General features: G+C 52.9%; 1 pseudogene; it reads left to right on the top strand.

Annotated features, from left to right (window-relative positions):
- The first annotated feature begins 1,963 nt into the window (after window positions 1-1,963).
- On the top strand, window positions 1,964-3,127 carry LOC129634494 (myeloid-associated differentiation marker-like; annotated as a pseudogene).
- The last annotated feature ends 1,211 nt before the right edge of the window (window positions 3,128-4,338 follow it).

Genomic DNA, 4,338 nt, shown 5'->3' on the forward strand with positions numbered 1-4,338 from the left:
CAACGCCCCTGATGGCAGGAGGCTGTCTGGGGCTCAGGGTGCTGGCCCTTCAGCTCTCTCAACAAATAGTCCCTTGGAAACAGGGCAGCTGTCCTTGAGGAGGGGGCGGGCTGGGAGGGGCCTCACTCCCCCCACACACTGGACCCTGGAGGAGCCCCTGTGTGAGCAGGACTGCAGCCCTGGCTGGCGGGACTGTTTTGGGCAGGTGACCTGGGCAATTCCATGGTCTCCATGGTTCCTGCCACTCTGGCCACGTGTCCCTGTCGCAGCCCTGAAACCCTGTTTCAGGTTGGCTCCATGCCTACATCCCTTCTGGGTCAGAAGACACCTACTAGGCCGCCCCAGGGCCACTGGGACCCTGGAATTGCCCCCTGGGTCTGCACATCTCCACTCTATCCCCGCCCCTCACCCCAGCCCCAGTCCCAGATGCATCCTCAACATGTCTCTTCTTGGGGGTCCAGCAGGTGCCTCCCCTTTCAGCTCCTTCCCTTAAAAGGGGCCGATCATCCGTCCATCCCCACCCCCTCCCTGAGATGCCCTGAAAGTCTCCCCATCAGCATCAGACACAGCATCCTTGTTCATTTCTAATCCTTTCTTCCCAGCTTGGAAGCTGCTAAGCAGTCTCCCAGGCTAAGAAAATCCTCACTCAAATAAGACTACTCCTAGATTCTTCCAGATTCGCACCTGGATGGCAGCTTTGGAGCTAGAGACAGACATTATGTTAACTTATTCTGTGGTTCCCCCATGACGCTCGACCTTGGAGTCATGCTCCGTTGGGGTCCCCTGTCCCAGTGGGAAACAGTCACATGCGAAGGCAAAACTGGTGGGAGGGGATGCACAACAGTCCTTACTTTCCATGTCATCTTGTCCCCACGGCCTTGCTGTCACACCATGACTCCTCCCTGTTCACCCCTGGAGCTGCCCTCCTCTGGGTGGGGCTGTGTCCCCTCAGATGGCAGCTCCTTCTGGTGACAGCTGCAGGGAGGAGAGGCTGGGACACGTGTGTCTTCAGGTTGCTGTGGAAGAAAACTGTGGCCCTGAAGGGGTGTCCTGGGTCCCAGAGCCCTGAGCTTTGGTCCTGGGCTCCAACCCATGGACCACGGAAGCGTCAGCAGGACCCATGGGTTGTAGAGCCAAGGGTTCACACCCACAACTTTGGTAGTTTCATATGGAGTTTCCACTTCCCAGTCATGCCACCTTAGGGAAGGCACTTGGTTCCCCAGCCTTAGTTTTCTCATCAGTAAAATGGGATTAGCAGTACAATCCACAAACGTTTTTCTGAAACCGCTGGGGTCAGATATGCTCCAGAATTCAGAATTTTTCACCTTCAGACAGGTGACACGGTGCATCTACTGTACATGACATCACAACCCACTGGGGTCTGAAAGCAGCTTGTTATCAAACACAGGAGTCTTTAGTTGCATAAACAACTAAATATGCAACTGCACTTTTGAATATTCACAATAAGTGAATTAAATAGACCATAAATTGTCTCATGTCTGTTCATGTCAAGTTTTGTAACCAAAGGAACTTTTAAAAATTCTTTTTCTATTTCCAGAGCCTGGAAGGGTTGTGGTTGCAGATAGTGACCATCCTACCCTGCTGCTACTGCTGCTGCTAAGTCGCTTCAGTCGTGTCCGACTCTGTGTGACCCCATAGACGGCAGCCCACCAGGCTCCCCTGTCCCTGGGATTCTCCAGGCAAGAACACTGGAGTGGGTTGCCATTTCCTTCTCCAGTTCATGAAAGTGAAAAGTGAAAGTGAAGTCGCTCAGTCGTGCCTGACTCTTAGTGACCCCATGGACTGGAGCCTACCAGGCTCGTCCGTCCATGGGATTTTCCAGGCAAGAGTACTGGAGTAGGGTGCCATTGCCTTCTCCACCATCCTACCCTATTTGTCTATAAATAATAGCACACAGCACAAAGAAATAAAAAAGTGTTCATAGTTTGAGGCCAGACCAAACATGGCTGTAAGGTTTGGGATAAAACAAGTCTCTTAATAAGGTTAAGGGTGATGGGTGGGGAGAATCACTCTGGAGCGGCTGTGCTGTTACCCAAGTGTCTGAGCCATTGGTTCCAACTCCACAGATCCTGAGCCTTAGTCACTCCAGGCTCCGCAGCCTTTTCCAGGCATCTGACTTATTCAGCCTTCAGAGCTGGCTCTTTCTCTGGTAGGTCCTTGGTGAAGACCACTGCCGTACTGGTGACTGTGACCTGCCTGACCATCACAGCACCATGCCCACCTGGTCGACATCCCCAGAAGATGGGCCTTGTGTGTCGTGGCTGCTGCCTTCGCCTGCCATAGCTCTTTTCCACCTGTGGAGCTTTCTCCCTGGTGACTGACATGGGCATTGGAAAGGGGGCCATAGGTAACTGGTCCTGTGCATCTGGGGCCTTGTTTCACTGTGACCCTCGTCACCTCCATCGCTAAGTTATGTAAGGTCCAGTCCCGCTTTCCTTTCTTTTGGAACAATTTCCCCATCACCTATGCCTACTTGCTACTCGGCCCTCGTCTGCCTCTCAGTTTCCATCATCTACTCTGTTGCTTACATCCAGTTCTTGCCTTATGGTCCTCACCCAGACCGGGCCATTCCGCCACTGCATTCTCTTGCATCGCATCTGTGCTGTATGCCGTGGAAGTGGCCTGCACGTGAAATGGCTACAAGATCACGAATACCACCTGCTATGTGCTCACTGTGCCAGGCCTGCTGAAGGTGCTAGAGACCTTCATGGCGGGTGTCATCTTCGCCTTCCTTAGCAACTCCTCCCTGTACCTGCACCAGCTGGCCCTGGAGTGGTGCGTGGCCGTGTACTCCATCTGCTTCATCCTGGCAACAGTGACCACCCTGTTGAATCTGGATGAATGGGAACACAGGCTGCCTGTCGAGGCTGTGATCACGATGCTCTCCGTCCTCCTCTATGTCAGTGCCCTGGTCCTCTGGCCACTCTACCAGTTCAGCAAGGAGCTCGGTGGGCAGCCCCAGAGGTCCAGCAATGGGGACTGCAGGAACGAGCTCACCTACAACGTGTGCGCCTGGGACCAGCGCCTGGCTGTGGCCGTCCTGACAGCCGCCAACCTGCTGGTTTATGTGGCCGACCTGGGATACTGGGCCCGCCAGGTTCTGTAGGGACTGAGGACCAGCCCAAGGACTCCTGATCCTCTGCTCACAAAGGTATCCTCACCGAGCTCTGATGTCCCCTGATGCCCTCTTCCTGGCTCACTCTCTCTCTCCTCACATCCTTCCCCATTCATCTCACTCTCTTTTCTGTTTCCTTCTCTCCTGCTGCTCTGTCTCCTTCCTGGTTTGTGTGGTGGCCACACTGTTTCGCCTCTTTTTCTCGCTGCTCTCATCTATTCTACATTTTGTGTTTTTTAAACTCTTTTCTGGGTGTCATTGTTTTTTCTTCTCCTGTGTCCTGACCATCTCTCCCCATTTTCCTTCTTCTGATCCATCAGGACCTGAGACTTCTTCCTTCTCTGCCCACCGCCCCCTCCTGCCTCCTAAGGTGCTAACTCCACAGCACACAGCCCTCTGTACCGCTGTTCACACCCTGGGCCTCTGGAGGGGCCTCGTTGCCAAAGCATGTCTGTCCCCCTGGGGGTGTCTTAGTTGGGGTGTGTGTGTGTAGGTTTGGGAGTGGAGTGGGTAATGAGGAATTGTGTCCCCTTTCTCCCAGTAGAGGGTGGTGTATAGTGCCCTTCCCCTTCAACTAAAAACAAACAAACAAACAAACAAACAAATACCCTCTTGCCTTCAGTAATTTACTGAACAGGAGTCTTGAAGCAGAGACCCTGGATTCCTGGGCCCCAGTTGATGCTCTGCCCCACCTGAGATTGGCTCCAGAATTTTTCCAAGCGTACTGACCACTGGCTGCCTTGAGGGCATTTTAAAGGAATCTGGGATGACTTCCACCTCCAACCAGTCTCTGGGGAATTGAAAAAGGAGCTGATGAAGATCTCCAGGGACTTGAAGACACCTGTTTGCAGTGTTGGTGAGGGGCAGTGATGTCGTCCTCCTGCCTCAGTGATCAAAACTGCAGGTCCTGCCTTGGCAGGGAGAAGAGCATGGCCCTGCCAGCCTTAAAGTTGATGTTAGCCTGGAGTTTTTCCTTTTGATTTTTTTCTGATCAGGAGGCCAAAAATTACTGGGTGACCCTATTAAAGAAACAGTTTCTCTTCAAGTTTTCTTGGGCAGAGGGTTTATACAAGGTGGAGGCTGCTGCTTCCATTGTCAACGGAGTTGTACTGCTTGAGTGTGAGGTGACACCCACATGCATTTCTCTGTGTCAGTTGCTTTCTGCTGCTTCCTGCTTCTCTGAAACTCAGGCATAATATGAT

This window comes from Bubalus kerabau, chromosome 19 (assembly GCF_029407905.1).
Source record: "Bubalus kerabau isolate K-KA32 ecotype Philippines breed swamp buffalo chromosome 19, PCC_UOA_SB_1v2, whole genome shotgun sequence".
NCBI classification, from domain to species: domain Eukaryota; kingdom Metazoa; phylum Chordata; class Mammalia; order Artiodactyla; family Bovidae; genus Bubalus; species Bubalus kerabau.